General features: G+C 41.5%; 1 pseudogene; it reads right to left on the bottom strand.

Moving 5' to 3' along the window:
• Positions 1-16,370: 16,370 nt before the first annotated feature.
• Positions 16,371-19,969, bottom strand: LOC103673909 (annotated as a pseudogene).
• Between the last annotated feature and the right edge of the window lie 7,875 nt (positions 19,970-27,844).

Genomic DNA, 27,844 nt, shown 5'->3' with positions numbered 1-27,844 from the left:
ACAGGTGTTGGGTGTCAGCCAGTTATGGTCCTAGGTGTACTTGGCCAAAAGAAGCTGGCTGCCCAGTGGAGAAAGGGGCTCGGGAGACGAGCTTTGGCTCTAACCTCTGCCCTGAGGTGTCTCAGCTGTGGGACAGAAGACAGGTCACACAGTTCCTCTGAGCCTTACTTTTATCAGTCTATAAATACAATGGGATTAAGACTGGGCTTTGGGAACTAGGTAACCTATAAAATCTCTTCATTGGGAACTGTTAAAAATATATGTCCAGCTGAACTTCGAGAGAGGGAAGGTGTGATACAAGGCTTCTGTTAGAACTCTGGCTCCAATAACTACATGTTGTTTTCACGAGACTCCTTGGTGGTGGGAAAGATAAAATAGATAATTTATGGATCCTTCACTGTAAGACTGCATTAAACATTACCCAAGCTCTTATAAGGCAGTGTTCTTAAATTTGGAGGATCCAAAATCTTTTTGAGAGTTAAGAACTGTCCTCTGTCCAGAACACACACACACACACACAAGCACACACACACACACACACACACAGAGGCACGCACGCACACACACACACACACAGGTGCGCGTGCACACGCACACACACACTTTTTCATATAACTTTGAGGGAGTTTGTGGACCCTGGAAAGGCAGCTGACCCCTTGCAGAACCTTTGTTAAGAGTGCCTGCTCAAAGGTGAATAAGAAAGTGGGCTGGCCATAAGGACAATCTCCTTTCTGTTAGGGCAAATTGTTACTCTAGGTCTCTGCCTTTGGACTGGACTCAACCGAATTCAGTTTATTCCTTCAGTGATATAGTGTAGGACGCGAGTAAAAGAAGAAGTGAAGGAAGTATGTAACTTGTTCTTACTCTCAGTGAGCTTTCGGAGCTGCCCAGAACGTGACTTGGCCAAGTTACTGGGCCTCAGCTTTTTCATCGCCAAAATGGGAATAACTGTATTTATGTCCTAGGATTATTGATACAGTTACCCAGGGGGCAACTAGGACGAGAAGCTGAGAATTCTTGCAGGGAATTTAAGAGAGTACCAAACACTCAGTAATCAAGATAAATAATATTTGAATGCAATATTTTTAAAAATTGAAATTAATGCAAACAATCCATGGTGAACAAAATATCACAATTTAAAGTAAAGACAGGATTAGAATCACTGGTTTTTCCTTTTACCCTGCATTCCAATATGGCGGGCAGAGCACTGTGACCGGTCCTAAGAATTTGGTGGCTAAAAAAATATGTGGATGTGGCTAATCTAATCCAATTTTTATCTGGAGACTTAATCTTGTCTAAAACACATGGCTCTCTAGCCTCCCTGGCACATGACTGGGACAGAGCGAAACTCCTCTGAAGGCCCACAGCTTTGTGACAGTCCTCCCAGGATTTCATTCCTGTGGGTCTTTTTCCTTCAGGATAAGCATCCCACCTTCCTCAGCTGCTTTTCACAGGACACAGTGTCAGACCAAGAGGTGATAAGCTTGGCTAATGTCTGGCCTAAAGCAGGATCCTAGAACTCAGCCACTTTTGTGTGATCTGAGGAGATCCAGGACAGATCTGGGGGTGGGAAGGGGGAGGAGAGAAATAACCAGACTTGTCTTCTCCTTCCTTGCAAAGTTTAAAGTGTGCTTAGAGAAGTCAAGTCTTGGCAACAGTGTAGCTGATGAGTTTTTTCCTCCCGTGCTACCTTGGTGACATACCTAGACAGTCACATATAGGTAATTATGATCTGAAGTGAGTGTGAATTATGATTCTCAATGATATGTCCTTGTGATTTGTTGCAATATAAATAATGGTGATTTATGGTGGCTTCACCAACTGCTCTGTTGGTGATGGATCGTAATAGTAGATCATGATAATTATGAACTCAGCACAGAGCTGTTTTCCCCTTGTAATGCCACCGTAACACGGCCGGCGAGGCTGCCGAACATCACAGCCTGTCTGCTGGATGCTGGATTGTGTTCAAGGGGGGCGCTTTGGTCTTTCATGTAATTCACAGCAGTTTGTCTCTAATAATTGTCCAGGTGGTTGTAGCATTACAGGCTGATGGCATTTTACTTGTAGATTTTTTTATTCTAGATGCAAATGAAAATTCCAGAGTTTGTCATTCTTCGATTGGAGGAAAGAACGGGGAAATGCTGAAGTTCGGGGGCGAGGGGTGGGGGGGGGCAGCGAGCAGGTGACAGAATCCAGATCCCTCTCCTCCCCTTTCTGCCAGAGCCCCCTCCCTGACTCAGGCCTGGGCTATGTCATGCAGACTGTGTCACTGTGTTTATTAATTTTTCTGATTTACACGGAAGAACTTTTTCTCCAAAGAACACGTGATACCCGTCATTAAGACTCCACTTTCAGCCCCTCCGATCTATAAAAATCTGCTTGATTTAGAACAATCATTTCCCAAACGGAGTGCAAGAATGCCAGATCCATGGGTTCTGTGAAAAAAAGAGTACTTGTAGTCAGCTAACTTTGGAAAATGCCAGGTTAATATAAATGAAAAATTGGTACAGACTTTTATAAATGAAAGATACATTTTTTAAAAATTTAAATTTAAATTTATTTCTTAAGTAATCTCTACACCCCATGTGGAGCTCGAACCCAACCCCAAGAGCCAGCCAGGCACCTCATAAAAGATAAATTTTCAAAAAGGTAAGTGAAACCATGTTCTTTACTGCAGGACTTCTTAGAGACTTTGGTAATGGGCACAGTTGAATATTTATGGAAATGACATGGCACACAATAGCCCCTTAGCTATGATCAGCCCCAACCTCTGCGTGGTGGATAAAGATGGCCATCAATTCCTCACCAAGCCTCCCGTTACCAGGTAGAGTCTAATTTCCCTACCCTTGAACCTGGGATGGCCCCATGACTTGTTTTAACCAATAGGATGTGGCAGAAGTGATACAGTAATTTCAGGGCTACGCTTACAAGATCTGAAGCTCCCATCTGTTTTGCTAGGAACACCCCTTGCAACTTGACCTTCATGCTGATGAAGTTCGAGCAGCCTCAAGGAAACACCTATGTGGATGAAAACTTAGCCAGCCATGGGATTGAGGCCACTTTGGACCTTCCAGCCCATTCAGCACCCCGACCAATACCTCAGGAAGAGGAAGAACCTTCTAGTCAATCAACGGATCTGGGAGAAATAATAAGTTGTTGCTATTTTAAGACACTGAATTTTGAGGTGGTTTATTATACACAAGAAATAACTGAAACATTCTGCCTCTTCTTCCTTATTTTTTTATGACACGCTGTTCCTTTCTTTTGCAGAATTTTGCACACCTTGTTTACTTGTTTTCTTCCCTGCTGTAAGCTCTCGAAGTGTAGCATCCGTATTTATTTTGTTTGCCTCTGTATACCCCCAGCTAGCACACTGACTGGCACAGACTTGACCTTCACAAAAGCACATTGAATGAATAAGCATCTTTTGGGAGACAGTTTCAAAACACTAGTCTAGTATGTAGACAGAATCAAGGGATGACTAATTATATGACAGAAGGACCCTGTGCTAAAGCAGAGATTAACAAAGGCTCCCTTAAATATTGAGACTGCATGCTGCATCAAAAACAGGATTCAATGTGGAAACCCCAAATTACTGAAAATTCACCAGAAACATGAGCCCGACCTCAGGACAGTCATGTAGCACTCACATCAAGAACAGCAAAATTCCTACTCATATGCCTCCCTTTTAATCCCTTCTCAGGGGAAACGATATTCTGAGGTGGTTGAGTATCAGTGACAAGATGTTTTTATTCTTTTAGTAGATACGCATATAGATGGAAAAATACAGAACAAACACCAGATCTTGTGCTATAGGCTTCTTATCCATTTGTGCTTTTGTTTTATTTGTGCTTAGGTTTTGAAAGTTATGCACCTTAGTATATGTATGTCTAATTTTTTCCTTTTAACTGAGGTAGAGTCTTCCATTTTATGACTAAACATCGGTCTATTGTTCACTCTGCTATTGATGGAGAATTGAATTATTTCCCGTATTTATTATGGTAAACCAGGCTATCATGGACATCTTCGCGTACACCTGTGCATGCTAAGAGCTCATTGAGGCCCTTTTCCAGATGAGGAACTTGAGGCTCATAGCACTTAAGGGACTTGTCTGATCTCAGAGGGTTAATCAGGTTAGGGCCAGAATTCCAGTTCAGACCATGTGTCTTACTTGCTGCACTTCGCCTCCCAAAAGGCCGTAAGGTCTTCCAGACAGCGGGGGTACTGCGTGGAGAGGGATCTGAGAAAGGAGGTTTCGTGGCTGCCTCATGAGACTGAGCTGAGACTCGCTTCCGGTTCCTGCTGCCAGTCATGGAGCAAAGACACGTCAGGAAACTTAACAATGAGGAGACAGTACAAGATCGGTGATCCCAAGTCACAGGATCAAGACCCAGCTTTGCCACTTCCGAGCCGTGGGACTTGGGGCCTGTTGCTTCATTTTTCTGAATGTCATCTCTAAAATTCTAACACTCTAACACTTAACACCTCGCCTTGGTTGTGAGCCTCAGGGAAGGTTATGTGCAGGGAAGAAGCTTATCCATTCATGGACATTTAATTGGTTAAATCTGCTAATGGAAATTTAAGACATGGCACCCAGTTTTTGGCTCTTGATGACTTGTTTGAGAGAATAAGTTGCATTTAAGGACAGAAAGGCAGAGCCTGACGTCTGAGAGCAGGAAGCGGTGTTTTCCTGGGGACGGGCAGTCTGGCGTTCTGTGAGGTACAAGCTGATCGCTTATGCTTCAAGGACCTCTCGTCTGGCCGGTGATAGAGCTCCAGTCCAGCCAGCACGGGAGTATATAACTACGCAGATAAGTGGCCAAAGTTCTGGGCTTTTCTGATGAGGTGAATGTGGGTCCTTGTTTCTTAGCTTTAAGAGAGGGCCTTAAATAAAGTACATGCATCCATCAGTGACCTAGGTCTTGGGTTCTGGAATGTGTGAGGAAAAGGGAACTTGGGACACTGAGTGTCTCCAGAGCTATAAGGTGGTTTCAGTTCCACTGAACTTAGGGATAAATGCTGTTTGGTATGTGCCAACCATCCAGTGCCAACATGGCGACCTTCATTCTTGTTGTTCTCTTGTTCGTCTCTTCAGCATGCTGCAATTTGGTCCTGAAGCCCTGCTCAGGTCTCCTGTAGCTAGGTGAAGGAATGGTTTAGTGAGTCCCTTCGCATCTTCATTTTTCTAATTGGAATAGACTTGGCCTTGGGTGGCTCCACAGGCACCCGACACCTGCAGCAGCGCTGGAACATTGAACAGAACTGCAAGCATTTCAGAAACCCTGAGCATACCTCCCCCATTTAGCAGATGAAAATCTAAGGACCCAGAGAGAGAGAGACTCACTGAGGATCTCACAGGCATTGAACAGCGTACAAAGAATCAGAAGCAGGGAGTAGTGCGCCTTTCACCTTTTCTGTTGACTCCCTCCTCCTGCGGACACTGTCCAACATAGCCCATCCCCTGGAACTGGCTCTTTCTGTCTTTGCCAATAGCCAGTATTTTGGTGTCTCTGGGCAGGGTGGGGTTAGTCAGGTGTCAGACTGTGTTCTGAGTGCCCCTCTGAAGTCTGGCCAGGGGAGAAAGAGGTTTCTTATCTACAGCTTCCTCTGTCCCATTGGCCCAGTTTGGAAAGGGCAATTGTTTACATGAGTTGGGGATCTCAAACCACTCCCTTTGGCCGGCTTTTTCCTCCTACCAGAGATAGCAACAGTTGGTAATGCCTACTGGGAGGACTGTGTTGAGAATGATTCAGAGGCTGAAGTAGATCTGTGATCCATTATTGCTGTCTGCCATGAGTATGGGCATGGGGAGTGGTGATGTATGTGGCATGTGTTTCAATTCCTCCTTACCTGACATCTTCAGAGTTCTCCTAAAATCCTGCAAGAGGCAAAAATGGGCATGTGCAGCCTTGCAGTGGTTGTTACAGAAACCACCACTCACATAAGGAATTTCTTCATTAACCCCAGGGTGCACATGGAGCAGGCTCTTCAACCTTCTTGCCTGTCTGCTTCCCCCTTGTAAAGCAGCTGACCTAGCTTCTGCTACTGAGATCCTGACTAATTGTCACCCCCTCCAAGCACACCTTCACTGAACTTTGGGAACAGAAAGACTCAAAAACAAAAGCAAGAAATAAAAGAGCTGTCAGAAAGAATCTACATAGAAGCCTGAAGTTGTGTTTTCATAACTGAATAAATAACTCCTGGAGCAATAATTTGTTTGCAAGCTGTTAATTAGCAGCATAATTAATTTCTGCAGATTATAAATAACAGAGCACAAAGTGTCATTCCCAGGAGAACCAATGAAAAATTACCTAAACCATTTTCAGAACCAAAAATAGTTCACAATGTAACAGATTTAAATGAGTTCTAGAATCTGGATGGTGCCACTTTCTTTCTCCTATAGGTTAAAAAAAAAAAATAAAAGAAAGAAAGGGGAAAAAAATTCCCATAAAACTCAACAACTATGAGCTTGTATCTGAAGTCAGAAATTCATTGGTGAAAGCAGAGTTTCATTAATCACCATGTTCTCTCTTATGCCTGGCATGTCAGGAAGGAAAAAAAAAATTCTGTTTATCTCTGCTTCAAACAAACAGCCGAATAAGTAGATTATTCCCAATAGAAAGATTTTCCCTATACTCTAATCTCAGTGCAATCATTCATTGCTCTAAATGAGTAGTTACTTAAAATGTTAGGAAGGGATGCTAATTAGCTCAAGGAAAGCCCTGCCAAGTATTTAATTTTCAGAAAGCAAAATAAAGATAGGGAAGGCCTTTCAACCTTCTGCAGCCTGAAGCCATTGTTTCGTATCTCATTGTGCACTGTGGGCATCTTCCTAGTAGTAGCATCTGGACTATGGGATGCTGGCTGAGTGGTGTGAGTTGATCTCTAGGTTGAGAAACTTGAGTGAAAGGGTGTTCTTGTAGTTTAAGGAGAAAGATCCTCATAACCTTATTTATAATCCAGAATCTTTTCCAGAAGGATTTAAGGGAACTACCAAAGACACAACATTTTTAAAAGTGATAAAATGAGTCTAAGGAAGACCAAGGTGGATGGATGCTGGAAGGAAATTGACCTAAGAGGAATGAAATTGATATTCCAGAGACAGCAGTCAGCAGATGCTACGGTTTCAGAAGCATTTAGCTCTGAGCTTTCCAGTGGCCAAGGTGAGGAGGGCAACATGGCGCTAAAGGAGGACAGGTGAGAAGCTGAAAAGCACGGCCGGTAAACAGTATAATCGATGGTCAAGGCACGGGCACTAGAACCGGGTGAACAGTGGTTCACACTGACCTCTTCATACACAAACTTTGTGATCTGGGCAAACTATTTGACCTCCTTGTGTCCCAGGATTCTTCTTTATTGAAAAAGAATTCAACCACTATTTTATCTGAAAAGTTTTCCACCCACAAGAAGTCATAGGAATAGTACAGAGAGCTCTCTTGCACTCTTCCCCCAGCTTCCCCCAATGACAACATATTTGGTTCAATAGATTCAATTGAATTCAACGATCAATACCAGGAAACAGACATCAATGCCACACCATCAACCAAATTACAGGCCCTATTCGGATTTTACCTGTCCCAGCTTTTGCTTTTTAAAAAATATATATATAAAATAATAATAAAATAAATGATGATGTTGATGATGATATGTAGCCACAGGGTTTTTGTAAAAACGACATGGTATAACACATGTGACTTACTTAACTGGCCGCGTAACAGGCACTGAATAAATGGTAGCCACCACCTTCCTCTTCATTACTGCATAGGGGCTACTGAGAAGAAGGTCATTAGCCACGGCAGCTACATAACGTTTCTTAGACACCAAATGTGTCTGATCAACGCCGACTTCAGTGGGAAGACATCTATTTGCTTAAGTATGACAAGGCTCCAACCAGAAAGAGGGTCCATTTAAGAAGCATGAAATGCAGACCAGTACATTGAATTGGGGTTCTGGTGACAAAATGGAAAGAATCGAAGGATCTTCATTTCTGTTTCAGACAGTGGGTTTATTTTCTGCTTCCCCAGCCACCCAGAAAGGAGAGCTCCTTTCTCATCCCTCGGATATAAAAAGAACAAAATGCCTAATTATAGACAGTGCTTTTCTAAGATCCGAGCCAATGCCGCCGAGGAAGCGGGTATGAGTTTGCAGTTTTATTGTTGGCCCCTGTGTGTATTTGAATATTTCTGCAGATGCTTGTGTTATTCCATTCACTTGCATTTGACATAGCTAAGCTCTTATTATATATGTGCATTTCATGGTGCTTGCTAGGCTCTGCAGGAAGCGCAAGACTGAAAAAGAGATGACTTTTACCCCCAAGAAGCTTATAATCTAGTGAGGATCGGACGGACACACACTTTAATATTGTTTCTCATTGAATTTCTGTATTGCTAGCTATTTTATTCAACTCTTGAGTAATACTGTATCGGGCTCAGTAAGCTGACTGTAAAAGGAATATCTGCTTTAGAAGGTGTTGCCCTGAAGCTTCTAATATTTTTGGAGGAAAAAGGAAACAATTATTTATTTATTTATTCAATATTTACTGAGCACATACTATATGCTAGGTTCAGCAATGGACAAGAAAGACAATATTTCTGCTCTCAAGGATTGTATCCTCCCATAAAGGAGGAATATGGGACACTGGGTAAACCAATGATGAAAACAGATTGAAGAGTAACTGGTAGGGGGGAGGGGCAGGATGCAATTGGCAGATGACGACAAAGGAAGCCCTCTCTGCTAAGGCAGCACTTGATCTGACACTTGCACAGTGGGGAGGATGCAACCTTGTGAAGTTGCAGGACAGGTGGGAACATGTGACAGACAGAGGGACCTACAAGTGTAAAGACCCAGGGGCAACCCTTTGTGATATGATCATAATGCTTCGTGTGATGTAGGCACGTCATACTTATGTGCTGACTGATGAAAGTGCCAATGAGCGTGTTGAGAAGGTCAGAGACAAAAGGTGGTTCTTAGATGGTGAGAGTGAGTTTCCTGGAAGAAGGAGACATTTAGCTTGGCTTTGAAGATGAAATCTTCTGGATAGATGGAAAAGGGATGGCCTTTCCCTGGGAAATGCCACGAACAAGAGTCCTGTGGAAGGTCTTATTTGGGAGAACATCAAAATGGGTCAGAAAAGAGGTGGGCACAATTATGGGGGCTAAAAAGCATCTATTACCATGATGATGATGATGATGATGATGATTTATTATAGGAATTATTGCTACTCATTGCTTATTATTCTTAATATTAAAGTATTTAATAATATTAAACATTCATTAAAAGTTGACTATGTGCCAATGACTGTGATAAATATCGTGCCTTCATCCTCTCATTATTGTCCACATTCCATTTTATAGTTGAAGAAATTGAGGGTCAGAGAAGTTAAGTAACTTGCCTCAGGTCACATAATTAAGTGACGGAGCCAGGACACGAACCCACATCTGTCTGACTCCAAAGATCATGCCACATTATATGAAAATACAGTTTAACAGGTGCTGTTGAATCTGTTTCCCCAAGTCATTCTCCTGAGATCCCAGAGGAACTGGCAAATACTAACTAAAGTCTATGGAACAGTGAAAGAATACAGTGCTTATTAGTTAGATGATGTTAGTGTCATCATCAGTGGTCATGATGTAATTTCATATTTATACTATTATCTTGCCCATGTCAGTGTGGTGGTGGTAGTAATGGGGTATGTCAGGAAGGGTTAAATGCTATCTGGTAGAGGAGATAGGTTGTACTGAGTTTCTCATTTTCTTACTTGGCTCCTTTTGTGATAAGAGTAGTGCTTGGCTATGGTTGGAAAGCTCAGTACTTGCCACTGATACTGTGGTCCTGGAGTGAGTTTTTCTGTGCCAAGCAAATGATTCTTGTACACGGCTGAGGTTGTCAACTGATAAGGCATGGCAGATGACTTTAAGAGTGCCATGCTTTCTGGGCACAGATCCAAAGTCATAATGCTAAAGGAAAGTGTCTGATTAGAGCGTAGGGCAAGAATAGCAAGACTGTGGCTTTCGTCACACTGCACCCATGACCTAGTTAATGCCACTTAGCCCATAGAACAGTTATAGCTATGATCCTGGCACTTTGTCACGTATTCCTGTGCTGTTGTCTGTAATGGACACTGATGAAGAGAATAACTGATTCAGCACACTCACAAGACCTGAATTCTGTTCCAAAATAATGTGCAAAGCTGCAAGTACAATGCCTCGATGAACATGGCACAAATGCACTAAAAAAATCGAATTTCTTGTCCTTTTCCAACCCTTTTCCTGGCACTGGTGCTTACTTCTTTTGTGCTATTAGACAACTCATTTCTACCTCTGAACTGTCCCTTTATCATCTCTAGATAAAGGTTGGTCAGGGAGGCAAATTGTGTTAATTTCACATGCCGACTCAGATGTGTTTTTAAGGAGCATTGAATAAAGGAGCATTTCAGAGCTATGTTCAGGCTCAAAAGGAAAGAGTTCTGTGATCGATTGGTGATGTCTGCTATGGATGTAGGAAAAAAAGTGTGCGCATGTACGCACATGCTATGTATTGTCCTTGTTGGTTTCTAACTTTCTGCCATATTTAATGTTAGATTAAATATTATCAAATTAAATATCTGATTCTGTCTCAACAACTCATCATTGCAGAAGACTCATCTATACTGCTCTATTGGGAGTGGATCAGTAAAATCATCCTTATCTTTAAGAGTAGCATGTTGTTATAACAACCTGAATGAAGTAGAAAAGATGCAAGACTTGTGAGCTGTGGGGGGGAGTAGGGCAGACTCTCAGAGTCACACCAAATCCCTTTCTCCTGGGACTCTGGTCTTCTGGCAGCTGTGAGGACCCCAAAGGCATTCTACCTTTTAGGTGTGTTGTGGAAAAGCACATGAGTGAAGATCTGGTCCTTTGCATGATGTGGCTGATGAGACACCCCCCACCATGGTTAAAAGTGGTGAACAGCATGGGAGGCACAGGAAAGGTGGGTGGAGGGCGACCTTTATAAGGCTCTGATTCACTCGCCGCCCTTGACTTGAAGCCTGGGCAGCACAGTCCTGCCCTGGCTCAATATTATTTAAAGCCACAGCCTCTTTTCTCTTCATCTTTTTCAGTTCGCATTTTCCATTATGTTTTCCCATTTGGAATGAACAAAATTTCCTCTTCTCCACTGTACTTTTTTTGGGCTCTCAATTCTTCCCAGGTATGCTATGTATATGTGTGGGGTGTGGTGGGGGTGTGGTTATAGGCTTCTGAGCAAGTCAACCAGCTTTTTCATTCTTCTCCATGCCATGTTCCATTGTCTGAGAGTAAAAGTCTGGACTCATAAAGACCTTCTTAGAGTATTACAGAGTATTATAGATAGTAACCATCATATATATATAAAGTCATGTATATATGTACACATATATGTGTTATATATATGTTGCAGATTTTCCTAAAAGACTATTTATCTTGTGATTTTGTAGATTGCATCTTGGGCATCATCCACTTAATACAAAAGACAACTCAGTAGAGTTATTTATAGAAGATTCACAGAAGAGGGAATGGAAATGGCCAATAAGCATATGAAAAGATGCATAAACTCTCACTATTAATCAGCAACATTTTTTTTTTTTTAGTAGCCTCCACACCCAAGGTGGGGCTTGAACTCATGACAAGATCCAGAGTTGCATGCTCTACTGACTGAACCAGTCAGCCACCCCAGCAATATTTCTAATAAAAGCTATAACGCAAACACTTTAAGTATGTTATCATCCAGTGCTGGTAATGTGCCAAGGGAAAGGAGGAACTCACAGTCAAAACCCCTTTCCTCTCCATCCCAGTCCATATGCTCTTTGCTTCAGTCAGTACCCATCTTGTTGGGGTTCATCTGGTGGGTCATTCATTTCTAGAGGTTTAAGCCTTGGTAGTATTACCAATTTGGTGTTTCTGGCATCTTTCATTAATTTTTTTCACTGGAAAAGACAGCACCAGGAACTTTTAGGTTCTCCTATTATTACTTTTCCTCACATTCATTATGTGGTAAAGACCCTCTTCATGGCAAAGATTGATCATCTTAGCCAACACTTTCTTTTGAGGAACATGAAGTGGTCAGTTGGGAGTCTCGACTTTGTATTCAGTGGAACAATTGTGTTCTTTGTGGAAGAAAGCCTTTCCTCCTGGAGTATGAAGACCCCCTAAATCAGCAAAGTCCAGGATTACGGAAATAAAAAGGGAATATTTTTAGGTGGTTTGTTATTAGTTGAGATAGTCAGAGGAGCCACTAATCCTTCCACTCATGTTTCCTGCTCCCTTATATTCTGGCTTTACGAGAAATGACATCATAATATTGGTCTCTGATCTGCTCAGGGCATAGACTACAGGCTACAGAATAGTTATTTAGTCTCTCAAGATATTGTCTCCAATAGGTAATAATCCAGTAGGTCACTCTATCATTTTGCAAGACCAACTATTTATGGATGATGGGATACATGGACAGATAAGTAAACCCTATGAACATCAGAAACTGCCTTATTTCTTTTGCTATAAAACGAAGACACAGTGTTTTATGTGATACTATGATCTCAAACAAAGAATTTAGTGATTCCATGCCTGGTGGGACTGCCAGACATGGTGAACAAGGAATACAAAACCCTGGGGCGCCTGGGTGGCACAGCGGTTAAGCGTCTGCCTTCGGCTCAGGGCGTGGTCCCGGCGATCTGGGATTGAGCCCCACATCAGGCTCTTCCGCTATGAGCCTGCTTCTTCCTCTCCCACTCCCCCTGCTTGTGTTCCCTCTCTCGCTGGTTGTCTCTATCTCTGTCGAATAAATAAATAAAATCTTTAAAAAAAAAAAAAAGGAATACAAAACCCTGTAGAAGGAATGGTTCCAATATAATCAGTTGCTACCAGATAGTATTCTGGTCCTCAGACAATGATGCAGTATTCAAGACTCTGGTGCACTGAGCAGTGTGGTAACCCAAATTAATTTTATTATTAAACCAGTGCATTACCCCTTTCTTTGCCACCATGACCACATTGTCCATGAACCTATGCACTAGAATGTCTGGAAAAAGATTGACACACATCCATAGGGGTATAATTTGTAGCATGTTTATTGAGAACTTTCTACACAGTGAGGCCCTTTTCTGAGCACTCACATGGGACCAACTACTCGCTTATGCTGAACCCATTTGGAGTTGCTCATCCTTCATTAAAACCTTGTTACCAATCATCTAAGTGTGTTCTTTCAAGTGCCTAGACCTTGCATCACAAGACTAACTGCTTAAAATCCCACCTATTGGAAAATTCTCCCTTTCTGCTTTTTCCTCCAAGGCCATTCTTGAGTGAGGCTGAAATGGCACAGCAATCCATTTCTCACAGGCACCAGAAGTCAGGCTTGATTTTCCTCCTCATTCAACTGATTGTAAGGAATCCTCAGGAGTTTTAGGACTGCAGGGTGGCAGAAGGAACTATGCTTGGATTATGAGGTTCTGGTAAATAACTTACATTTTAAAGATTTGCTCAAGCCTAATTCTATTTATGTCATATCTCCTCGATGGTGGACTGATGCAGGGCCTGCCTGAATTTATGGCTTGGTGGATCAGACAACTCCCACTTCATGATCAACAGTTCAGTTTTCATGGATTCTTGGAATTCAGGTACATTGAGAAAGAGCTGCTTCTTAAAAGGAGAAAAGAACATGGCTTTCCTACCAATCTTGAAGGTCTGTAACTATGATTCTCCTAACACTTCTTTCCTCAAACCTCGTATAGCAACTTGATCAATCAAAAGTCAAACATCATTGGATCTGGGGAATCACAAAGGCCAACTGGCTGAGTTGGGCTAGCTGGAGAACCTTCTTTCCCTCTGAACTCCCTCTAAATTGGCAGCCTATGGTTACTTAATAATTACTTCTGGTATTTTCTGCTAATCGGGATAGAGAAAAATGCATTAGATGGATCAATATCTGCACACTTGGTGCCAGAGGCTGTATTGATTTGCTTCACTGAGAAGACTACATCTGGAATAGTAGCTGCAATTGAAGTCAAACCTAATTAAACTTGGAATAAGCCATTGTAAGTCTCCAAGATCCATCTATCTTCTGCACAGATTAAATAGGCAAACAAAGTGGGATTGTGATAGGGTTGATTTTCCAAGACTTGGTTCATAGCAATAATCTTTTTGTTCTTATAGGAATTATTATTGTTTTTGGTTTACTATTTTCATATGGAGGAAAGCTCCAGAAGCTTCCCTTTGACTGAACTCAGGAACTAAGGAAATAACCAACATGGGCTCATGTATCCACTGAACCACTGTTAAATGGCTCAGGCTTAAACTCTACTCTCAGCTCCACTTCAGCTCTTGGTCTACAATTGTGTTGTGAGATCCCAGGAATTAATGATAACTCAGAATAATGCAGTCTAATGATACTATGAAAGTCTATATATATCCCTTTTCCCACTGCACAATTACAATGGCACAGGGCCACAGTTTCCTTTAGGGAAGACTAGAAGGGAGATCTGAAACACACACTTGTGATATTATTGCAGACTCTTTCCTTGGGGATATGAAGTTTCTCTCTCTCTCTCTTTCTCTTTTTTCAAGGAATTCTGGGTCAATTCTGAGATTCAGTCCTCAGAATTGGATGCGAGTCAAGCTTCTCTTTACCAGACTGAGTCTTCCAAGATATGGATCAAGTCGGACCTAGGTTAGCTGTCTTAAAGACCCCAGGATAGATATCCTTTCAGCTCAAACCATTCCGATTGTCTTTTCAACTATGTGGCTTATTATGATATTCATGCTCACCTTGCCTCTGGTGTTTGTGCCAGGCTATTAACACCTCTGAAATCAGAAAGCCCTTTTCAATGCACTTTTACTTCTAGCTTGGAATACAGCCGCTCCAGTGCTTTTCAAAGACTGCCACGTCTCTCTTCAATGTATTTCTCAAGGCTTTGGCAGGGGAGTGTTTTTGAACCCTCTCAAAGGTGGGGGAGTGAATGGATTATAACAAATTTACTCCAGCATTCTTTTCTCCCTACATTATTCTAAGGAATTACATGAATATTGACTTTATTTACAGGAGGCCACCACTGAGTCAAGGTTTCTTCTTTTTTTTAAACATGGAGTTTATTTATTTTTTATTTTTAAAATTTATTTATTTGAGAGAGAGTGAGAGCTAGAGAGATCACAGAGGGAGAGGGAGAAGCAGACTCCCCGCTGAGCAGGGAGCCCGATGTGGGACTCGATCCCAGGACCCTGAGATCATGACCTGAGCCGAAGGCTGATGCTTCACCGACTGAGCCACCCAGGCGCCTCTGAGTCAAGATTTCTATCCACCATTTAGAACCACTCCCAGTTGTCTTGGTGAACTTGTTGATTTTATTTATTTTTTAAAATTTTATTTATTGATTACTTCAGTGAAAACCTTGTATTCTTCCTGGTTCAAGCTTATTTCAAGAAGGTGCAACATTTGAAATTATGGTTTGAAATAGACTTTCAGCTATATTAAAAAATGGGGAGATGGAGGGATAAACTAGTTACTTTACCTAAGTTAAATGAAGCAGATTCAAGTAAAAGGTTAAGTCACAGGTATTTCCTACCACACCCAAACCAACTTTCCAGTACTCAGTGCTGGAGGCAAGAACTCCAACAGGGAAGTGTCTCAGGTCAGGAAGGGGGCAGAACCTACCCAGGGGACAAAGGCCTAGAAGTAGCCTTCTAGCTACTGAAGTTTTGCTAAACTCCTCTAAAAAACAGGGCAGATGAATTACAATATTGTACAGGTCTCCTACTTGTATTCTCCTAAACGTCTCACACAATAAATTGCTACCCTGAACATAGGGTATTCAGTGTGGGGTCACACAAGCAAACACTAGATCAATTTCTCAGGACTGTGGACCACTCCCTTCTGAATAATCTAGGAACCCAATCTCCATTTGGAACATTCCTTGTGATTCCTACAGACCAAGAACCCAAAGGCACAATTTGGAGGGATGAAACAAAACAAAAAGCCCATGGAAAGAACCTGGCTTAAAGGAAAGCAACTTCAGGCCATAGGTTAAACGCACTGCCAAGGGCTGAGTCAATGTCTTCAATGTGAAGGTCCTACTCTGACTTTCTCAGGGTTATCAGAAAAGCTTCAGTCCTGGTTAGCAGACCTACTGTCACATGTTTTAAGAATTACTCTCTTTTTAAGTATCCAAGAGATCTAAATAAGACTGTATGTTTTCAAAGGTTGATAGAATCCATTTCTTGGTTTGCAGCGTGGAGAAAATGACTACCCATCACTGACTGCCAGAAATTGCAGTCATCAGCACAGTGCCACGGCATGCAATGTCAACTCACAAAGCACCTGCCTCTCCGGAGTCACAGGCAGACAGGTAATGGTAGCACTAGGGTTTATTAAGCTGTGCCTTGGTACAGGCACTGGGGGTTGCCCATGGTGCTCTTGATGTATAAAGCCTGGATGTTCTGCCAACTCTTGAGCAATGACACCAGGAAATTAACAGCTAAGTGGATGCTGTACACGAGCTCATCATCTGTCATCTTCATGTGGCCAGCAGCCGCTGCCAGACACAGTACCTTCTTCATCTGGAATTTGATCGTGGCCTTCCCTTCATTCGCTCTGGCCACCATGTTCTCATTGTGAGTCAGCAAGGGAGGGAACCTGCCAGGCTTATTCAGGCCTGGGTCCAGTATTCATGGGATCTGCTTAATCAGAGATTCTGAAGCCAAAAAGGCATCATACTTCTTGGCCAGCTTCTCAACTCATTTTTTATTCTTGTTGAGTTTCTTCAGGGCCTCAATGTCCATGTGGGGGTATCCACAGCCTTGGCCTCATTGCAGCACGCCTGGTCCCCCAAAACACATATGGAGAACTTGGAGTGAGGAGTGGACTTAAGCCTGACAGTGCCCAAGAAGCATTTGTCTTTGAAGAAGAGTCATAGTTCTTCAAGCTGACCTGCAGCTCCACCGTCTCCAAAAACTTTGGGCACTTGTACCAGCTGTGCGGCAGGACTTCCTGCACTACCTCGTACAAGGTGTCGTGCGAGACTGCTGCTCATGGTACCACGTGCCACAATAACTGGAAAAGAGACTTGTGAGCCCATTGATTTTAGAATCTCTGGTACATAAAATCATTGCACTAAGTTCAGCTTCATTCAGAATTATATTACTCTCTTTTTAATCTACGATCTTCTCACATATGTTCCTTAAGTTTTGCTGAAATAATTTAGCAAAATCTTGTCATTCTTCGTGTGTGCCCCTTCTTTTATGGTTTTACTCTGTAACCGATGCCCCAGGGCATGTTGAGATCTGACTGCGGTTTTAGGCCTGGAGCCACTGAGAGGTAGAACATTGAGGCAAGGGGATAATTGGTATTTCTGCTACGTTAGATGATGTCTTTATTGGTTGTTCTAGTGGGCAGGGCCAGCTTCACCAGATAAAGAGGGGCTGCTTCCATTGGCAATAGACAGTCAGATTTGGAAGGTTAGATGTCCTCAGAATCATTCAAATCCTCTCAAATGTCGCCATTTTTATTCTCAACATCCTATTCTTTCCTAGTCAGCGCTCTAACATGTACACAAGAGATCCAATGAGGCTGTTTAGTCAACCTATGTTGAATTTTGAGCAGCTTATAGAATTAGACTCAACATCTTATTTTTACAGCCACCTTCTTTCAGGGCAGTCATAGAGACTCTGATTCTCTGACTATGTCTTGAATAGAGAATTTAAATCTTCACCTTGTCATTTTATTTTTTAAGCTTGCCAGTACAGTTGGAAGTAGCCAATTATTTTGGTTTTCTAATGCTGTGTAACAAATCACTTCCACACTTAGTGACTTGAAGCAATAACCCAGTTGTTATCTCTCACCGTTTTGTGGATTGATGGTATTTAGCAATGATTGACAAGATGACAAGCAACAGAGGGTCAACAGGGCCTGAGACATTCAAGACATGACAAAAATGGCTGGTAGTTGATGCTGGATGTTGGTTGGAGATTCAGCTGGGGTCTTCAGCTAAGGATACCTTGGTTCTCCTCCCTGTAGCCTGTCTTCATGATTGCTTGGGCATCCCCACAGGATGGTGGTTGAATCCTAAAAGGGAGTGTTCTAAGAGATAAAGGCAGATGCTGCAGATCTAAGGCCCAGCCTCTGAAATTCACAGGATCAATTTGTTATATTTCTATTTATTGACTAAAATAACAGGGATGGTCTATGTTCAAGGGAAAGGGAGGGAACAGAAGGATGAGTGACAAAAAATTTGTGACCATCTTTAATCCCCCATACCAATCCACTTTCCATATAGAAGCAGGTACTTAGTCCTCCAAGGCCTACAAGAGTTCCGCCTTCTAATGCTAACTAAATCTGCATTGATTTCTAACTATAATCAATCTCACATTCCCATCTTCTTGAAGATTGATTGCCTATAATCACTTACTGTATTACTTAAGATCCTTAATTGCAGACCAAATAATGCACTCTAACTAGTTTAAGCAGAAAAGGATTTATTATAGGCCATGAAGTCACTTACAAGAATGTCTAGGAGGGCCAGAGAAACAAAATTGAATGCTCTGCAAGTAGGAGCAAATAAGCCAAGAGAAAAACCCAATCACACATGGGATACGTCCAGTGGGAACCTTGATGCTGCTCGCACTCGCCGCTCAGAATCTAGGGATCAGAGACTAGAGCCAGAGCCAGAAGAACGAAACACCTCTGCCAGTGAGTTTGCAGGAAGACCTTACAACTGTGGTCTCATGGATCTCACTTCTGCTTTCCAACTGAGCACGTGAAGTCTAGCTGCAAAGATACTTGGAAATATGATCTTGTTTTGTGGCCTCTAAATCAAGGTTCTTAACTTTGATATTATTGACTTTTTAGGCCAGATGCTTTGCTGGGGGGTAGGGAACATCTTGTACATTGTAGGATGTTTAACAACATCATTGGCCTTTATCCACCACATGTCAATAGCACTGGCCTGCACCTCCTCACTCTTCTTCAGATCGTGATAGTCAGAAACATTTCCTGTCATTGCAAATGTCCCTTGGGGAGGGAAAAAACTGCCTCCTGTTGAGAAGAGTACTCTTGGGATTATCCAGGCATGACAGAGGGGAGTAGGAATGGGACTGAGGAAGCTGCCACAAAATAGATTAATGGGAGGTTAGTGGAGGAGAAAAAGAAATTCCATGATATCTCAAGGATCGGTGATACAAATAAAAATGTCATTTTAGATACATTCAAACCTGTTTCCAGAGCAGAATGAAAAGATCCAACTAGGTTGTGGTGAATGAGATTGAGGTAGATGCCAGGCCATGTTTTTCAATGGTGTCGACAATTAGAGTTTAGAATAAGAAAAGCTCTTTGAGCCTGGTTGCCCTCAGCTCAAACTCACTTTACAGCCCCCATGCTTGGGGTTCTGTTGACTTGGCAGGACAGTTCTTACCGCACATGTGAGGGCAGAGTGCCATTAATCTGTCTGCATTTCTCACCATGGAACTATCTTGAAAAACCTAAGACGACTCCATTAATGTGATATTAACATCCATGACAGCTGATAGTTCTCCACATTCTATTCCTCACAGGACTTTCATTCCTTGAATCCAGGTTCTACTGGGGGTGATTTTTAACAAGTGGTGATAGGAAACTGGTAGACTAGAGGAGGGAGGGAAGAGTCTCTATTATGGATAAGGAGGTTTTATTCTGTGCAGCTATAAGGATGTCAGTCTCATGGGAAATTGCTTTTGAAACAGAATCCCTGGAAAGACAGATGTGGAAGAGGCAGTAATGTTATGTTATGTGACAGCAGATGGTGAGGATGCAATTGGTCAGCCAGCCCTGCTCTTTACATTAAAACAAGCACTGTGATGGGAAGGAAAATTGAGTTAACAGGTTTTAATCTGCTGGTTCTTGATACGTTGGTTGGTGCTGGTATTATTTATTCAGCACTTACCATGAGTTCAGTCCTATGAAAGTAAAAGAAAAGTAGAAGACCCTGACTTGCCATTAACAACCATTATCAATTATTCATCATTGTTTCCATGTAGTGAGAACTCACAACATGCCAAACATTGGTTGAACTGCTTTACTTGCCTTACCTCATTAAATGTTCGCAATAACCCCACCAGGGATGTACTTTTATTATTTCCATTTTACTTGGTAAGATGTTGTGATCGAAGTCTCTTAATTGAGCTACACTTTGAAATCAAGTATATGCACCTAACCACTGCATTTACTGCATATGGAAGCCAAGAGTCTAAACTCTCTTTAATCCTTAGGTAGTAGTTCCATAGTTTCCAGGCCTACTCCCATCAACTTCAAATCCAGCACAAAGAGAGAGACTCTCTCAATAACCCTATATTTCCCAATTGTCCCCACAGAACCCCAATACTGAGTTACCTTGGATTGTTTTCAGTGCTTTTTTGAACAAACCACTGGAGGGGAGGGGTCAGATTACAGTGTTTGGCTAAGTCCAATGGTGAGCTGAGTTTCTACACTCATATAGCATCATTGAACATGAATAGGGCAGGGTAAATTGGAGCTAGTCTGCACTCCACTATCCCTAATTCTGGAGGTCGGTGGAGTTCAGTGGAGAGCTGAACTTCCCCCTCCAACCCACAGCAAAGAGATTGAACGAAGCAGTGTACAAAGCAGGGCTACTCAGCACTCTGCTTTCTGCACCCTTCTTCTGAGTTCCCATCCCCAATTGGCATCAACAGGTAGAATGAGGTGATGAGAGGTGGAGCTAATTGACACTTTATTCCCCACCCTTCATGAGTAGGGACCAGTAGGGAGCTGAACTTCTACCCCTAGCCTGCAGGAACAAAATGGTATGTTAGCCCTCTGCCTTGTAGCCTTCACCCTTCACCACATCAATAGGGAGCTGAGCTTACAACTCCACTTTAAGATAATGACTTGGTTTGAGTTGGTATCCCAGTTTTGCAGGAAAGATGTTGATGGGCTGAGGATGGAGCTGAACTTCTACTCCATCTATCTGCAACAAGGTGTGACAGTGTGATGTGAGTCATTGCTCCACTTTTTGGAGGTGATGTCAGTGAGGTCCAGCAGGAAGCGGAGCAAACACACTCAAGCCCTCACACGACTTCAAAACAGAAGGACTTCCATGGGGCGCCTGGGTGGCACAGCGGTTAAGCGTCTGCCTTTGGCTCAGGGTGTGATCCCGGCGATCTGGGATCGAGCCCCACATCAGGCTCTTCTGCTATGAGCCTGCTTCTTCCTCTCCCACTCCCCCTGCTTGTGTTCCCTCTCTCGCTGGCTGTCTCTCTCTCGGTCAAATAAATAAATAAAATCTTTAAAAAAAACAAAAACAAAAACAAAAACAAAACAGAAGGACTTCCAGCTTAAAAAGAGAAAAGTAAATAGAATCCAGAGCCTCATAATATATCCAAAATGTCCAGGATACAATAAAAAGATCACTCATCATACCAAGAAACAGGAAAATCACAAGTTGAATGAGAAAAGACAATCAGAGATGCCGACATCAAGATTGATCAGAATTATTTGACAAGGATTTTAAGGCAGCCATCTCAAAAATGCTTCAACAAGCAATGACAAATTCTTTTGAAACAAATGGAAAAGTACAAAATCTCAGCAAAAGACAGAAAGTTATAAAAAAAAAACCAAAGTGGAAATTATAGAACTTAAAATAACCAAAATAAAAAAATTCACTGGATGAGCTCAATGGTAGAGCAAGAGATGACAGAAGATAGAATCAGTAAACTTGAGGATAAGCCAATAAATCTTACCTTATTTAAAAAAGGAAAAATATGTCTCTTCATGTCTTCTATCTATTTTTTAACTGAACTATTTGGCTTTTGGATGTTGAGTTTTATAAGTTCTTTATATATTTGGATATGACCCCTTTATCAGATATGTCATTTGTGAATATCTTCTCTCATTCCGAAGGTTGCCTTTTAGTCTCGTTGATTGTTTCCTTCACTGTGCAGAAGCTTTTTATCTTGACGAAGTCCCAGTAGTTCATTTTTGCTTTTGTTTCCCTTGCCTCAGATGACGTGTCTAGTAAGAAGTTGCTACCACCGATGTCAAAGAGGTTACTGCCTGTGTTCTCCTCTAAGATTTTGATGCTTTCCTGTCTCACATTTAGGTCTTTCCTCCATTTTGAATTTATTTTTGTGTACGGTGTTAAGAAAGTGGCCCAGATTCATTCTTTTGCATATTGTTGTCCAGTTTTCCCAACATCATTTGTTGAAGAGACTATCTTTTTCCCACTGGATATTCTTTCCTGCTTTGTCAAAGATCAGTTGACCATATAGTTATGGGTTCATTTCTGGGTTTTTTTATTCTGTGCCATTGATCTATGTGTCTGTTTTTGTGCCAGTACAATACTGTCTTGATGATCACAGCTTTGTGATAAACGACAGCGAGAAAATAGACTGAAAGAAAGGTGAACGATGTCTCAGAAACCTGTGGGACAATAACAAAAGAGCTGACATCTATGTTATTGACATCCCAGAAGGAGAGCAAAGAGAAAGAAGTATTGACATGTTTGAAGAAAAATATCTGAAAACTTTCTAAATTTGGCCAAATTCATAAACCTACATCGTCAAGAAACTGAGCTAACCCTACACAAGATACATACAAACAATGCCACACCAAGACAGATCATAATTTAACTTCTGAAAATGAAACATAAAGAAGACATCTTGAAAGAAGCCACTAAGAAACTAGGCATTACTTACAGACAAACACCAATTCTGATGATAGTGGATTTCTCACTTGAAGCCATGGAGGCCAAAAAGAAGGGAACAACATTTTTCAAATATTAAGATAAACTGACTGTCAACCATGAATTCTAAATCCAGTAAATTACATGGAATAGAGAAAGGGAAAGGGAGCTACACACAAAAAGTTCTGTTAACAGTAGAAGGGTATATGGCTACCGTGGAGACCAAAGGAACACGTCACCTCAAATATAACAGACAATTAAAGCCATTTTCCACATCAACTGAAATATTTTTGCTTCTCTTGCTTTTGTGAGTATGACTCTACTCTTTTAGAAAGAATATTGAATATCTTCCACTGCTGACAAATCTTACAACAATTTATCTTTCTGCTTTTTCTTCCCAGGGTGTAGAGTTATCTTTGCTTCTACTAGGGAGTAGTTTCTGACCCAGGCCAAGTAGGCAAGACTGGATTAGGAATGAATGACTCTTTGTGGTACCAAATAAGGCATTTTTTTAAAATGAAATCCTTGACCTGTCTTTGCTTTGGCCACCAGGGATTACCTTAGCAAACCATGTTTCTCTGAAAAAGAGGATGGATAGAATTGGGTTGGATATTCATGACGCTGACACCAAATTCTTACCAAGATTAGTCTGTGCCATTCAGGGGGAAGAGGTATTTGGTTATTTGAAAACACACCAAAAAATTGGCTCATTTAATTCCCCTAGTGTAAGAACTTGAACAGATGGGACTAATGGGAGGAAGGTAGAGCCAGAAAACAGCGATGAGGAAGAAGTCTAGAAACATTAACCAGCAGGAAAGACAGGAAGTTCTGCCATTTCAGTTCAGATTAAAGGCTCCACCCATGCCTGGATTCTCTTCTTGGAAGTTTTTAAGCACCTTTAACTATGCCAAATTTCATTTAGTAAACTTAATTTCATTTAATAGTCTTTATATTCCTTAAACAGATTGACCATGTATGATTGTAACCATTTCATAGATGAAAAAAATCATTACACAAATTTTACATGGTACAGGTAGCTGGAGTCTTGACCTGAAACCTATTTCAGTATCCTACCTACAGTACTGTAGACCTTTGCTATGGACTTAAATCTCCATGTGACTTAAATAATTTCCTCCATTGTGGTCCCTTGCTGAGAAGTGGACTCCAAATTGACTTTGCCACTCAGTGATGAGGAGGTAATTCTGTCATGACTAAATGGATCCTGCAAAGAATCATTGAGGAGAGGCTCTTTTCACTTGGGAAACCACAGCTTGAAGGCTCAAAGCTGTGAAAGATAAATTAACCTTCCCTCGGACTTTGTCCAACCTGCCAAGCAAACTGGAAGTAATTATTTTATGTGGAATGCTTATTGCCATTATAGTGGCAGGGACTTGATTTCACCATTTAGCAGACCCATCTGTTCCTTCCTTGGCAGGCACTCTGGTCGCATGTCACCTGGGGCCCTGGCACTCTTGGGCTTTGATTGCAGGGCATGTCCGAGGCTAAGATGTGGGATAGATAGAGAGTGAGAAGACCTGGATTCCACCCTCAGTCTAGCTGGGGAGATGGGAATAAGTGTGAAATGATAAATACCCTTGGAGACTTGTTATTACCAAGAGAGTTGATCATATAGTTCATATTTCAAAAATTAGCAATAACACACTGTGGTCACCGCCCAAGCGATGGTTTTACTACTTGCTCACTCTGTGAACTTAGGCAAGTTACATAACCTCCGCGTGCCTCAACTTTCTCAATTACAAATGGGCATAACAATGCTTACCTCATTGAGCATTGAATGAAAGTGTGTAAAGTGCTTAGCACATAATAAATACTTGGTAAATGTTAGCTTTTTATGATATTACTCACAGGAGAGAAAAAGATTTGGAGTTGATCAAAAATAGTATTTTGTCTTTTCTGCTCCATTCCCACCCCATTTCACAGCTGTGTTGATCTCACTGGTCACACTGGGCTGGTCTAAGCATGGTCATCACACCAAGGGGGAGCCAATACGTGTTCTTCCCCAAAAAATGTAGAACCAGAAAAGTCATCATACCCGAGGGTGGCTGAAACTGTAAGAAATAAAACTTGGGGAGATGGTGGCCAAGTTTCCTGCTATATGGACCAGAGAAGTCAGGATGGGGAACACTTTGAGTCCCAACTAAGGTTGTTGGTTCTTTATTTGATGTAAAAACAAAACGAAACAAAACAAAACTCAGGCATTGGTGGGAGTGTCTGAGCAAGGACATGAAACCTGAAAATCAACACTTTAGGGACGCCTAGATCTTCTCGTTCAGTCCTGGGTAGTCTGTTTCTTAGAAAATACCTGCTTCTTAATGATGTTGAAATTTAGTGCTAATTCTAGACATTGTAAAAAAATTGTTATCAGGGTGCCTGGGTGGCTCAATTGGTTAAGTTTCCGCCTTCGGCTGGGGTCATGATCCCAGAGTCCCAAGATCAAGTCCCACATCAGGCTCCCTGCTCAGCAGGGAATCTGCTTCTCCCTCTGCCCTTCCCCCTGCTCTCTGTCTCTCTCTCTCAAGTAAATAAATACAATCTTTAAAAAAAATTGTATTCAGGGTTTAGTAACATTAGTGGTTTCCAGCTTCCAGCACATCGACAGTATTTTTCTTTATCGGGAAGTTTCTGTAGTCCTTGTCATGCCTGAATTACCTTTCTGATTGACCCAATCTAATTTTTCAGACTAGATAATGACCTCTCATTTCCTTATGGGGAGAAGTTGCCAACGATTTTTATTTAGATCAGGAGCCATGTGGTGTCAGGTACCACACGGCAGCGAGGAATGAGGAGCACCTATGAACCATCCCTTAAGTTCTTGCTGAAATGGTTTTGTTGCCATGATGGGGAATACACGTGAAAAAAAAAAACAAACACCCTTACATCTTCATAAGCAACAAACCAGTTGTGACAAATGGCATGCCACTGTGTTCCTGGAACTCTGATTTCTGACAGAGACCCTAACGAGAAGGAAACAGTTCTACAATTCTTCTGACTCTCCGTGCCAGGTAGCTTGGCCATTGTAGCCAGTCAGCTTTAGCTTGGACGCCATTTCTCTATCTCTTAATAAGCACTGGAAGGATTAGCTGGTGGAAGGCATCAGCAAAGGGCCTGGCACACGGTAAAAGCTTGACAAATGACAGGACTTAGTGTTATTTTTAGTGATAGCTCTCCAGAATTTGCTAATTCTGTCCTTTTAGCTGGTTCACAAATCTTCTTAAGCAGGGATGATAACACGCTGGCATCTTCTGAAGTCTTGGATTATTGATCCTGGGCCATTTATTTTATTCCTTCCCTTTTCTGTGTGCTTTTAAAAGTTGTTGTGAATGTGTGGGGGGCGCCTGGGTGGCTCAGTTGGTTAAGTGTCTGACTCTTGATTTCAGCTTGGGTCATGATCTCAAGAGTTATGAGATCCAGCTACGTCCAGCTCTGTGCTGGGCGTGGAGCTTGCTTAAAGTTCTCTCTCTCCCTCTCCCTCACTGCTTATGCTCTCTCTCAAAACAAAACAAAACAAAACAAAACAAAACAAAACAAAACACCCCCAAACAAAACCAAACACAAAAAACCAAAAGGAAAAAACAAAACTGGTGTGTGTGTGTGTGTGTGTGTGTAGTTTGGTGAGTTTTTACCACATTCATAGGTTCATGCAACCACCACCACAATCAGAATTCTACCACCTCCCAGAAGCCTCTTTGCAATGATCTTTTGCAGTCAAATCCTCCCTCCAACCTTGGCAACCACTGATCTGTTTTCCATCCCTAGACTTCTGCCTTTTTCAGAATGTCATATCAATGGAAACATATAAATGCAATGTTTTGAGATTTATGGGTTCATCCTCACTGTACTGTCAAGTCTATTCCACTTACCTGCATTCCTATCCTTATGCTAGTCCTATGGAGTCATGAGTACCGTCAGTTTGTGGTTAAGTTTTCAAATCAGGAAGTGTAAGTCCTCCTTCTGGCCTCTTCTGAATCCCCTGCATTTTCATATGAATTTTGGGATCAGCTTGTCAATTTCTGCAAATAACTGATCTGAGATCTTGACAGGGACTATACTGAATCTGTCGATCAACTTGAGAGTGTTGACATCTTTAAAAAATGACATCTTCCAATCTATGATCATGGAATGTCTTTCCACTTAACTTCGATTTTCTTTAATTCCTTCAGCATGTTTTATAGCTCTCAGTGTATGAGTTTGGTATTTCTTTTGTTAATTTGTAAGCACTTTATTCTTTTTGATGCTATTGTAAATGGAATTGTCTTCTTGATTCTATTTTCATACTGTTCATGGCTGATGTATGGAAATATGCTTGGTTTTTTAAAAAATATTTGACTAATATCCTGTAACTTGCTGAACTCATGTATAAATGTTAATGATTTTTTGTAGTTTTTTTATATAAAAGATTCTGTGATCTGTAAATAGAGACTTTTATTTCTTCCTTTCCAATCTGGATGCTATTTCTTTCTTTCTTTCTTTCTTTCTTTCTTTCTTTCTTTCTTTCTTTCTTTCTTTCTTTCTTTCTTTCTTTCTTTCTTTCTTCTTTCCTTTTTTTTTTTTTTGCCTATTTGTTCTGGCTAGAACCTCCAGCACCGTGCCGAATAGAAATAAGTGGTAGGAACAGCCATCCTTGCCTTGTTCCTTATCCTAGCAGGAAAGTTCTCAGTCTTTCACCACTGAGTGTGTTGTCAGCTGCGGGTTTTGTAATAAAATGCCATTTGTCATGTTGAGGGAGTTCCCCTCTAGTTCTAGTTTTCTGAGAATTTTTATCATGAAATTCTGAGAAATTTTATCATTATTGGACTTGGGAAGCAAAATCCCATAGAGCTTTCTTACAAACTTCAGCCACCTTTACTTAATTTTTGTATAAGATGTGGGGTTTAGGTTAATATTAATTTTTGATATCTGAACATCTAATTATTCCAACACCATTTGTTGAAAAGCCTATCCTTCCTCCATTGAATTGCCTTTCCATCTTTGTTTAAAATCAACTGGCCATATTTGGGTGGATGTCTTTATAAGCACTGTATTGCCATTTACCTGTGTGTATCCCTTTACCAGTACCACACAGTATTGATTACTATAGCTTTATAGCAGTCTTAAAATTGGATAGTGTGAATCCTCTCATCTAAATTATTTTTCAAAAATATTTTTAGCTACTGG

The sequence above is a fragment of the Ursus maritimus genome, unplaced genomic scaffold (genome assembly GCF_017311325.1).
Source record: "Ursus maritimus isolate PB19 unplaced genomic scaffold, ASM1731132v1 scaffold_19, whole genome shotgun sequence".
In the NCBI taxonomy this organism is placed as follows: Eukaryota; Metazoa; Chordata; class Mammalia; order Carnivora; family Ursidae; genus Ursus; species Ursus maritimus.
The sequence above is the reverse complement of the archived record's forward strand: the minus strand, read 5'-3'. Positions and strand labels throughout refer to the sequence as shown.